The sequence below is a fragment of the Caretta caretta genome, chromosome 1, assembly GCF_965140235.1.
Source record: "Caretta caretta isolate rCarCar2 chromosome 1, rCarCar1.hap1, whole genome shotgun sequence".
In the NCBI taxonomy this organism is placed as follows: Eukaryota; Metazoa; Chordata; order Testudines; family Cheloniidae; genus Caretta; species Caretta caretta.
The window spans coordinates 259,552,124-259,564,691 of record NC_134206.1 but is presented as its reverse complement, the minus strand read 5'-3'; positions in this window follow the sequence as shown (position 1 = coordinate 259,564,691).

Sequence of the window (12,568 nt, the reverse complement as noted above, 5' to 3'; positions counted from 1 at the left end):
ATTATATACAGACTAGAGTTGCCAGCCATCGCAAATTTTGCAGGACTGCCATTGTCAAATTTTAGGGCAATGTCCCTTGTCCCTGACTGATCTTGGTGGGATGCTAAAATATCCCTTGTGCAGGAGAAGTTACTTCTATCACTTCCTACTCCTTTAAAATATAAGGAAATTAATATCAGGTAAACCATGTTTCTGCATGCAGTAAAATATACTTCCAAGTAGGTCATGTGGCAAGGCACCCTGTCTGCCTTGCCAGGCTTAGCGCTCCCTCCTCTGGCAGGGACAGGGCCTGGGGTAAGTCAGCCCCCACTCTGGAGCATGTCTGTCTTCCCTTTTCGGGGTTTCTTTCTCAGAGCCTTCCCAGTAGGCTTTGGGGCAGGTCTGAGAAGTGTTCCTCTGCCAAACAAAGGGGAAAAAGTCTATAAAGCACCAAAACAAAAAGGGAATACCTTTCCCTGGCCCTCTCCCTGAGGCAGGTATTATTCTGTCACTGGTCCCAGTGTATCAGTCCTTCCCCTAAACAGCCACTGGGTTTTGGGTGTCTCCCCTATGGGGGGAAGGGTGCAGTCTCATACTGGAGAAGCCTATCTCCCTTCTGTCTCTAGCCTTGCAGCAGTTTGTCTCCCTGCCCCCAGCAATTTTAACAGGTTTCAGGCAGCTCTTAATTGGACTCAGGTGTCCCTAACTGACCTGAAGTAACTCCTTCCCAGCTTGTAGGAAAAAGGGCCGTTAGCATTCTAGGGCTAACACCTGTTTCCCAGACCCTGCTGCAGCTGTCTGGTCTGACTGTGTCACAGTCAGTGACAGATTAATCTGGGCGGATTTGGCCAGTTGGCCATATTCTGCCCTGTTCTCTCACACAGTACAGGTAACACTGAAGAGTTTAACCTCAATACAACTGGAGAGCATGCAAGCATGGCTGCTGAGAGCTCAAGGAAGCAGGCTCCCACCTCTAACCTCCTTGCTGCTCCTCATTGGAATAAGGGAAGAGGTGGTGCTTGAGCCCATCCTTAAGCTGGTTCCACCCTTGCCCTTCTCCTTCCACTAAAGAGTGACTATGGCAGAACTGGGACTGGCCTCTTTCTGCTCAACACAAGCACTTGGTGGTCAGGTTTCCCAGCTGCACTCCATTATGAAAACATGCTATAGCATTGAGTAGGGTTAAAAACGATCGAGTTTTACATGTGGGTATGTGTACTGTTTCTTTAAATCTATAACAAGCAAGAAGGGGCTAAGGAAGGCTCTAGACAGAAGCTGGACAGTGAAGAACAGAGGCAGAGTAGCTGTAGGGATAATGCTGCTTTCCTTATTTCTAATGCACTTTCCTGTTCAGTGTTAGAAGAAAGTGATTCAGGTTATATTTTTAGCACTGTCACAGGACAGTCTATTCAAATTAAATAATATGCTTTAGAAATTAAATGGGTTTCGGTGGAAATTACTTTGAAAACCTGCTGTATCATTCCATTGATTGGGGTTCAGTCTTTATTAAGTTGTAGAAGATATTTGTATGAGGGATCGCTGGAAGCTCAAGAAAATGGAAAAGTGACCTAACATTTTTCATGTTGCTGTCCCAGAAGAAGACGGTAGCAGGGATTGTTAGCATGTGCAGAGAGCAGTGGATGTTGGAATCAGAATTCAAATAATGGATAACTCGGTGTGATGGTATTGGCATGTCTAGGAGTATTTTTGTTGGTTGGGAGTGGAGAGCTTTTCTAATTAACCTACCCCCCTCCCCCGTGAAATCAGATAAACATAAGCAGTCAACTGCCGTTAAATAAAAACAAAAGAAAATATTGCTAACTACATCTCTATTGAAGATTCCACAAAAGAGGACAAAATAGCAGCAGCTCAAGCTGCATATTTCCACCATTTAGTGTTTTGCTACCACAGTTATTTATCAATGGACTGCACTTTCACCAAAGCATCTGTGGAATCCAAAATCAATAAGGAAATTCACTGGGGATACACAATGTGTGAGAACATTGTGGCAAATGATTTTCAATACTTCTGATGTGGTCTTTAATAGCTAGAGAGCAATCCATTTTCACTTGCAAGGCATGTCAAATAAAGGTAATTTAAAATGGTTCCCTTTAACAGGGAGGTATTTTCCAAAAGATATAGTGATTGTGAAAAAAATCTGGATTGATAATGCAGATGAAAGTGCAGATGCCATCTCTCCACAGAGTCAGTGTAAAACTGGGAGAGACGTCTTTGAAACTGGTTAATACAATGGTGTCTGCTGCTGACAGTGCAGCAGTGACCTATGGAGAGAAATGTGTTGAAAGCCAGTCAGCACAGCTGTATGCAAAATTACTGCAACTTTCATGTGTAGAATGGCAATTGTCAAGTTTTCATACAAGGTTCTTCTCTAGGATGCAGAAGGATTTAACAGTCAGATGTTTCAATGAGTTATCTACCTCTGCAGAGAGGGTTCAGTAATTGAAAGAATTCTTTGATTTTGTAGACTACAGTAGCTTGTTGCATCATATGTCATTTCTTCCAGCCATTGACCAACTTCTGAAGAACTAGAAGACTCTGACACCAAATCTGACTTTGTGACACAAAGCAAAGAAGAAAGAGTCTTTGATCTGAAAATTCCTCTCTGACCAGGAACAAGGACTTGATGATAATTACCTCTCCCTTCCTGAGTGTATAATGTCTTTCTTGCAGTTACTTGAACCTGGTAACCATACTGATCAAAACACTTGAAGGTGTAGCCATTCACACTGCTGCAGTAAATGTGTGACAATAAGTATAGGTTAAGAATGAGTTTTCTGTCCTGGGTGTAAGAGAAGTGATTTGGTTTCCAAGTTAACCAGAATGAGCAGATGCTCCACACTTCTGACCAGAATCTCCTCTCATCTCAGAAATAACTAGAGTGAAATCCTGATCCTACTAAAATCAATGGGCATTTTACCATTGACTTAAATGAGTCCAAGATTTCACCCCTAGAATCTGAAGGTGAAATGCTCAACTGATATAAAGCTGCATAGCTCCATGGATTTCAATGCTCTCCAGCTGAAACTATGGCCCCATGAGAGGAATCTTTTCTACTTGGGAAAGCATTTTCTTATTAAAATCTCACCACTCAAATTCCTTTCAGTTCTTAGGTTAAAATAACTGATCACGTTTAATGAAGTTTAACAATGTACTTGATTTTTTTTTAACTTGAGAGTAACCCCAGTAGGACCAGTGGGGCTAATTGTGTTATTGTAGTTATTTATATTACTGTTACAAAGAGAGACCCCATCTGCGACTAGGGTTTTCCTGGCTGGGCACTGTAGAAATACATAAGAAGACACACCACCTAACAACTCCAAAGAGTTTACAGTCAAATAGACAGGAAAATGGGAAACAGAGGGGTAAAATGACATGTGCAAGGTCACACAGCAAGTCATTGGCAGAAACAGGAATAGAATCCAGATCTCCTGAGTCCCAGTCCAGTGCCCGATTCATTGGATCATGCTTTATTTCATGATACCATTAGAACCACGTAGTTCCCAGTCCCCCTCAGAAACACTGAATCACACCTTTCCCAGAGAAGTGGCTGCCTAGTAGTACGTATGATCACACCTGTTACAACACTCAAGAGATCTGGATACTATTACCAGCTTTGTCACTGAATTGCTGTTCAATCTTAGGTCAACGACCAAGCAAGTCACTTCACCTCTCTTTGTCTGTTTCTTTTCACTTCTGTACAATGGGGCAAACAGTACTTCCTTACCTCACCGGGGCATTGGCAGGGTTAATTGAATCATGCTTGTAAAGTGCTTTGAGATACAAGGATAGAAGGAGTTATAGAAATGCAACATTGAATTTTTCTTAAAATAATAGAGCACATAGCTTGCAAGGGTGTAGGATTAGCTTCTAGTAATGCAAACGTGTTTTCTAAAAGCCATTTTCTTTAGTCAATAAGCTCACTGCAGGGAACTTTTTTGGCATCTGAAGGCTAGAGGTAAATTTAGGGCTATAAGGAAGACTGGAGGGGATCTGAATTGCAACCTTTGCAAAAAGAAAAAAGTATGCATTCAAAAAGATGGGTTAGAACTTTTCTTGACACTTCCTGATTTACAGAGAAGTGAACTGGGAAGTTATTACATACACAAGATCCTTGTTGCTTCTTGCTCCATGAAACATAGCCAAATAACAGAGAGAAAAAGGTGACTGACAGGCCACCTCCCCTGGGAGGTTGGTGTTTCATTTCTATGGGAACAGTTCCATCTTGTGGACACTCCTGAGAACTCCCGGTGCCATGAAGACAAACGAGTGTGCATTATCAAAGAAATATGGTTTGCTGATTGTGGGTTTATGACTGTTATTGTATTGCAAGAGGAATAATATCCCTTGCACAATGCATTGGTGAAAATCATTTTGTGTGGCATTACTGGATGTTTAGCGCAGCAGGCCTTATGACTGGCAGGGCACCAAACTGACAGAAGAGGAGATCAGAGCACAAATTCCCTCCCAACCTGGTTTCGCTGCTAGAGTAAGGGGTTGGAAAGATAGCAGTGTGATGTTCCCTCCTCCTCTGTCCTGCTACTAAGAGGGAAGACAAGTTGCAGAATTTGCATGGGATAATGAGTCCCAAAAAGTGACCATTTGTATTGCTTGTGCTTAAGGCTGGGCCTGATTATTAACTATAGGGACAGAGACTTAAAGTGCAGCTCTGCTCCATTTTTACTGTCTCTCTATAGCTTCCAGATCAAATGGGCTCAGGTTAGGTTACAAATAAAGCGGTTTCCACATGCTCCCAAGCTGTCAGCTCTGCAAACTCACGCTGGGTTCTGAGAGTCAAGCTGGCTTCTTTTCTGCTTGCACTTAATCACCAGTAATAAAGGTTCTGCAAGCAAATTATGTCCTTAGACTAGTTATCCTGATGCCCCCCAAATTTCTCTCTCGCTCTCTCTGCAGTGGACCCATCCCTCTCTGTTGGGTCTCACATTTCTTTTTGCCTTTCCGATACCTCAGTCTTGGATGGATGGCTGTCATAGGGTGACCAGATAGAAAGTGTGAAAAATCGGGACGGGGTGGGGGGTCTTATATAGTAGACGCCTATATAAGACAAAGCCTCAAATATCAGGACTGTCCCTATCAAATCAGGACATCTGGTCACCCTAGACTGTCAGCTCAAAGTCAGCGTTGCCAAATTTGAGCTCACTTATGCACCTAAATTCTCAACTCTGAGGCTGTATTATCCTCTTGGGGGATTTTCTCTGGGGCTGGAGAGGAGATGATGAGCATCCTCTTTGGCCCTAACCCACTCATTCCTCCAGCCCAGTCTCTGCATCTCCCCACCAGTGTGCCCCAGATGCATGGAGAAGCCTCTACAGGGTGTAGAGAAGAATCAGCCAGTGACAAGGTGGCATTGACCTTTTCAGTGTAGAATGTGGTGTATAAAGTAGGCTTATGAGTCCATCTCAGAAAGGAGAAAAAAATACATTTAAACCACCTCTAAAAATGATCTAAACAATCTTTCCTAAACATATACATCTTGTGACTTCAGAGACTGATATCTCAAGACCTTCCAAGGTTAGAAGCAAGTTCTGTGTGTCCCATTTGCAAGCTAGGAATTCCCCCTTTCTAACCATGTGATGCTCCCATTTCTAGCCCTCTGTAGTCACAAGATCAATCAGAACTTAATATTGCTGTCCTCAGCTTCAGACCAGTGTAGTTTTTGGGATGGGGGGAGGGGGAGCAAATTTCACATTTGTCAGGGAAAAGTGAGTATTTTGGTGGCAGTGTGATCTTTTGTTGTTTTAAGTTTCATCTCTGTGAAGCCGCCCAGGGGTTTTGAATGTCAGAAGCTTTTCCAGAGGAAATGGATTAATGGGCAGAGCGCAGGTGAAGTGGACAAGATGCATGATAGATGTATTTTATCTACATGTCTGCAGTTTATCACATGGACAGCAAATCCACATAAGTAGTGTAACTAGGTACAGATATCTACACACTCATCTACTAACAAGGAAGCTATCTAAATGATCATACCAACCCACTGCTGTTTTCCTTCACATCTAGAGCACCTGTCTCTCTCCTGAATGGCAAGGATTTGTGTATTACAAATTGTTCTGTAGGTATTTGGGTTTTTTTTTTTTTTGGCAGAGGGGAGAAGGAAAAAGTGATGTAGTAGGGACGGGCGTGATGAAGCACGTTAGTACATTGACCCATCATCTTGAGAAACCAGGGGCCCAAATGTAACTGGAGTTACTCAAATCTTGCAGGTGGAAAATCCAGGCCCTGGCTTGAGTTACAAAAGTAATTGTCAACATAGCCACTCCATGTGTGTAGCTCACTAAACCATTGCACTGTATGGCATGGCTCAGGAGAAGCCTCAGAACTGGAGTATCTGCGGACCAAGAAGGAGGTGCATTGGAAGAGCTGTGTGGGAGTCCAGGACTGGGATAGCAGGGAGTGCTGTTGGACAGGGTTGAGTGGCACTGGCAGAGTTGTCTGTCAATCCCAGAACTGGAATAGTGAGGGGTACTGCAGGTCAGGACTCGTGCCCTGGCAGAGCTGGGGGGTGGGGGGGGAAGCAGGCAGAGTGCTTGCCCTCCTTATGTCTGTTCTAACTTGTCCGATTACTCCAGCCCTTTTTCACCTCCAGACTGTAAAAGACTCTTGTTGAGCGTGGGTCGTAATTCACCGCGACCTCCCCTCCATTTTTATTACAGAGGAAATGTGTCTTTGACAAAAAGCAAATTAAATGGCTTAGTCAAAAAACCCCTCAAATGCCTGGGACCCCTGCACTTGGCCACCCCTGCCCATTTCCCGCCTCTATTTCTGGCTGAGTTTGGCGTTTAAGTGGGTTGACCCCATGACCTGGCTGCCCCGGGGGTCAGTGATGAAAGCGGATGGAAGCTTCACAGTCAGGTCTCTTGTGTGTGAGCCTTTTGTTCAAAGGGCTGGGGTGTGCAGTGCTTGGGGACAGTGCTCAATTGTTCAGGGGCATTGCTCTACCCATCATGCCCTTCTCCTGGTGGCCCCGGCCCCTCTGGCTCGTGCGTGGGAGGGAGGTGGCTTCTCCACTCAGGGTAGGAAGGAAACCAGTCTCTTTTATTTCCATGTCATTTCAGCCCATTTGTCAAGCTGTGGCAGTTTCTAGTTCATTTCTAGTGATTTCAGGGGGTGGCCCAGAACCTCATTTTCTGGCATCTCAAGCATCACTTATGCCCGAGATTACATCCTCGTTCATCCGGGCTTCAGAATGTGAACCTCTCTCTCCCCGCACCCCAACCACCCAAGGCTTCCCAGTGGAGACAAGTCAAAATGGCCGTGCACACCCCAGCATCCTGGCAGGGAAGTCTCATCCCTCCCTTCTCTGCCTCTTTCCAGGTTTCATGAGGCAGAACAAGGGGTCCTTGAGGACAGGATCCAGGTGCATTGCCGGAGCTGTGTAATATGCTGAGCCAAGAATGATCTACACTGGCAGAACTGCATGGGGGTGGGGGAGAACTAAGCCTAGAATAGCCAGTGGTGCTGATGGCCCAGATTGAGAAGCATTGTCAGAGGTGCGGGTGGGGGATAGCAGGGAGTGTTGAGGGCTGGGCTTGGGGTGCCCCAGCAGAGCTGTGGGCTTGGAAAGTCTGTTCTCTGCTTCATTCCAGGCACTGCTTTGAGTCTCTCCTCATTGCTCTCAGTCTCGTTTTAAAGCAATGCCTTCCTGAGCTTTACATCCTCATTACAGATGGAGGGTTTAGCATGAGCCCCCTGCCCCTCTCCTCCTCCATACAGAGGAAGCGGATAAAAAGAGCAAAGGGTCAGGGTTTAATTACCCCATTGTGCACAGAGTTGAGTGATGGACAGAGACTGTCAGTGGGTCACCTATTAGCTGCCTTGTAGGGGGTGGCGGGGAGGAGGCTGCAGTGTAATGAATTCCTTTAATAGGCCGCGACTGCGGAGGCTCAGGGATTTCCTCCCTGATGGGAGTTTCGTTTTTGAGTAATTCCGCACCCCTACACCTCTGTCCTTGAAGAAATGAAGATATCAAAGGCCTGACCAGCTGCGACTTAAAGGGGTGGGGTGCCCCCCGCCAGTTTGGACTCCAATGGGGATACTCTTCATGGACGTGCCAGGCACCAAAGGTAGTTGCTCAGGAGGACCTTGTTTTCTTTCAGCCATTGTTCCCTGCTGAGCTGGGCTCACCTCTGTCCCACAATCCGTAGGACGTTCTCAGGTTTTCATGGGTGGATTCCAGTGCGCAGCCAGTCTCAGCTCTGGGGGACAAAGAAACAGTCCCCAGATGGGCCTTGTGACATGGCGTCATTAGGCACTGACCCCGCAATGTGGGATGAAATGCACAGGCTGTGCTGTGATCGCTCAGTGCGCAGGATGAGCTCTGCTGGGTGGCAGATTCCCAGATGGGAGCTGGCAAAGGTGGCAGGAAGTATTCCCAGATGGGAGCTGGCAAAGGTGGCAGGTGGGGGGAGGGATAGCTCAGTGGTTTGAGCATTGGCCTGCTAAACCCAGGGTTGTGAGTTCAATCCTTGAGGGGGCCATTTGGGATCTGGGGCAAAAATTGGGGATTGGTCCTGCTTTGAGCAGGGGGTTGGACTAGATGACCTCCTGAGGTCCCTTCCAACCCCGGTATTCTATGATTCTAAGTACAGGAGCCAGGGCATCTTTTGCTGACTCTACCTAGCTCCATTTCCCCATTTTCTTTCTGCAAAAGCAAGGAAGGAGACAGTTGTGCCGGGGGGGGGGGGGGGGAGGGGGAGGGTTGGGTTGGGTTGGGCTACACACCACAGTTCTTGACTGTACCTAATGAAGGCTCAAACAGTTCCCACCAGCCAGAGTGAGATTATGTAAATTGGAATGGAATCCAGAACCCCTGCCCCCCACAGGACAATGTGAAGCCCCCTAAGGTAATAATAAGTCCTAGTCTTCATAATGTTCCCAGGCTTCACCAGCCCTGAGGGAATGAGGCAAATTTGTTCTCTTGCTGATTTTAATTACATGTTGTAGTGCTAATGGAGAGAAGGAAATAACAGCCTGATTTCATCTACCCCTTCTGCTCCTGTCCCTACAGTTCCACATCTACTTCTCCTCACCCCACCCATGCCTCATCCCTATACCCTATCTCCTCCTACCCTTTGTTTCTGTGCCTCCCAGGTCCTGATGCCTTCTTCCCTCCATCCCTAACCACTCAATTCCTTATCTTTGTCCCTGCCCTCAACTCCTCTACATGATGTCATTTCTAACCCTGTGCCACCAGTGCTTCTGCCCCATCTGCCTTGTCTCCGTCTCCCAGTTTCTTCTGGCTTACCCTGTCCCCACAGTCCTTCCATCCCTCCTCCCTCATCTTCTGACCCCCTGTCTCAAACCACATCCACCCCAGTCCTCCCAGCCCCTTCTTCCTGTCTCTCCTTCCCCATTCCATCTCCTTCCAGTCTCTCTGCCTCTGTCCCTCATCACCTCTGCCCTTTCCCTCCCCATCCCTCTCACCTCTAGATGTCTATCCCCTTTGCCCCTTTCCCTGCACACTCATCCCTTCAACCCACATGACGCTCCTTTCCTGTCTCCCTCATCCCATCCCCCCGATGTTGTTTGCATGAGTCAGTTTTGGAATCATGAGATCACTGTTTTCTCTCTCTCTCTCTCCAACAGTGGGAACATCACATTAAGGAGTGTGGAGAAGTGACCGGGGGCCATTGGGGTGACTGTGACACCCCCCTCTCCCCGCCCTCCCTATCCCCTTCCCGTTCCGTATGAAAGGAGGCCTTGTTATCCGAAAGCGGAATAAGAACAGCAAATAAAAAGACGGAACATGTGATCTCATTGGCTTTATTTAGACCCCCCCAACCCCCCCACTTCTTGATTCATCTAAAATTATCTAAATAGGAATCAATAATCCACCTCCTCTGGAAATGAAATGATGGCAGATTATCTTCTGAAAGTGACTTGAACAGTCCTACCTAACGGTCTCCCTGAGGAGCAGAGAGCAGCCTTATAGAGCACAGCCCAGGCACTCCAGCATGAACAGAGGGCCTAATTAGCCTCTCACTGAGTCACCCCTTTGACTTCATGGGAGTCACCCCTGGTTTACACCCGTGTAAGTGAGAGGAGAATTAAACCCAGGGAGAAAATACTCTCCGTGCTTCACCATCCCTAGACAGAGGGATAGCTAAGAAGATTCAATGAGGAACCGGGCAATGGAGATGAAGGGCATAGCTTAGAGCGGAAGGATGGTCTTACAGTTAAGGTACTAGACTGGGACTCAGGAGATCTGGGTTTGCCACAGGCTCCCTGTGTGATCTCAGGCAAATGACTTCATCTTTTTGTGCCTCTCTTCCCCATCCATAAAATGGAGAGAATACTCCTTCATCTATTTAGCTGATATGCTCCTGGCAAGGCCTGCCTCTTGCTTTGTGTTTGTACAGCGTCTAGCACCCTGTGTTGGGTCCTTGAGGCATCCCTGTAATATAGAGAATTCTAGCTCTATCTGGGAGGCCATTCATTCAGACAGTATCAAGGCAGATCAGGGAAGAGGCTTATTATTTATTCATTATTAATTACTTATATAGAGGGGCATGGTGCTTTACAATGAGTGATGTGACATGCAGTTTTTGTACTGATTTAACTACCTGACAGAAGGCACAGAGGAGGGCATGAGATACGGGGGAGTCAGATGAGTGAAGAGAGCAACTGGGGGAGGGAAAGGCAAAAAGAGCAGTGTGGTAGGAAGAAGCAAAGTAGTTTAGGGTAAGAATGAGGAGCTTGACTTTTATATGGGAGACAATAACAGTGAAGGAAAAAAACACATTTCCTGACCGACATAACTATGCCAACAAAATACAACAGTTATGGCTTGGTCTACACTAGCAACTTATGTTGCTATAACTACGTCGCTATGGGGTGTGGAAAATCCACACCTCTGAGCAATGCAGTGATACCGACCAAACTCCCGGTCTAGACAGTGCTATGTTGACAGTGCTTCTCCCACCAACATAGCTACCGCCTCTTGGGGTGATGGATTACCTACCTGTCGCATCTTCACTGGAGCGCTACAGTGACACAGCTGCATCACTGCAGCCTTTTAAGTGTAGCCAAGCCCTGTGTCAACAGAAGAGTGCTTCTGTCTGCATAGTTAACGTCATTCAGAGAGGTGGGGTTTGGAAAAACCAGTTCTGTCAGTGTAGCTGTATCTCCACTAGGCAGCTTTGCCAGCATAGCTTTGCCAGCATAGGCTCTGTAGTGTGGACATACCTTTCGGTGTTATCTTTGTGGGAGGCAGATGGATGTCTGTGGGGAGTGACAAAGACATGGTCACTATATGAGGTGGAGCAATATATATGGAGAGTCACTATGGCACTATCTCCAAGAGAAGGGGAAGGATATAACTAAGGAATGACTGAGGTGTTATCACTGTGGAAGATGGAGGAATATCTGTGTGGAATCACTGAGATTGCCATCCGATGTGGAGGGATATATCTTGGGAGTCACTGAGGCATTATCACTGTGGGAGGCAGAGGGATCTCCATGATGAGTTACTGAGGTATTATTGATGTGGGAGGCGGAAGGATAACTTTGGGAAGTCACTGAGGCATTATCCACTTGGGAGGTGGTGCTGTATCTGTAAGAAGCCATGGAAGAGCTAACCCTGAGGCAGGAGCAAGAGATATCTGTAGGGATACTAAAGCATAAACTGAGGGTTTCACTGTAGGGACTTCTTGTACACAATAGCTTTGCAACCAGGGATTCAAAGATGCCGATGGGAGTTCTGAGAGAACGAGATGACATTTCAATCCATTTAACAAAGCATGGCAGCTCCTGTTTCCAAACAGCTGAACAATAAGCATGGAACAAAGAAAGTGACTTTTCTATGCATTCAGTATGTTTTAATAAATGCAAAGTTCCTGTAGAAATCTAAACTCTATGTGGCCACTACTGGACTCTTGCCAGTTCTTAGTCCCTGTCGTTTGATTCTTCTCAGACAGGCACCATGACTATATATATGAAATTCCTGTAAGCATGTTGGACTGACTCAACCTATCACCTACCTTGGTGTGTCTGACTCCCCCACCCGCATCACTGGGAGAAGCCTAGTGGAAGGTGTAGGGCCCTTCTCGGAGCTCCTTAATGCACCAATCAAGTGAGAGCTGGAGAAATATTCTCCATGACTGCGCTATGGTCATTTTTTGCCATTCCTTAGTCACTTGGCAGCCAATGGGGGAAAAGGCGGGAGCAGGGTGGGGGGAGTAAGAGAGACTCAGAAAGGAACAAAAGATTCCTTTGTGGTTTACAGAGAAAAAAGGGAAAGCATCACCAAATGCCCAGAAGCCATGTTTGTAACAAGAGAACTATTATCTCAGCCTCTTGGAAAACAACTTGGAGTGAAAGGCCCTGGCTGAATTAACCCTTCATGGAGGTGACTCACTGCGGGGGCAGGCCAGGCATTGCAGCGGGAGGAGAATTTTACGGAGGGCAGCAGTGCCATTTTTTCAGCCCTTTAAAGACAGGATTAGTTATTTCAGAAAGGGAGGTGGGGAGGAGGTTGGGTGGTCTGACCACAGCAAGGTTGAAAATGTGCGATAGCCATTCTCTTTAGGAAGGTTTCCATCTGAAGTCTTCG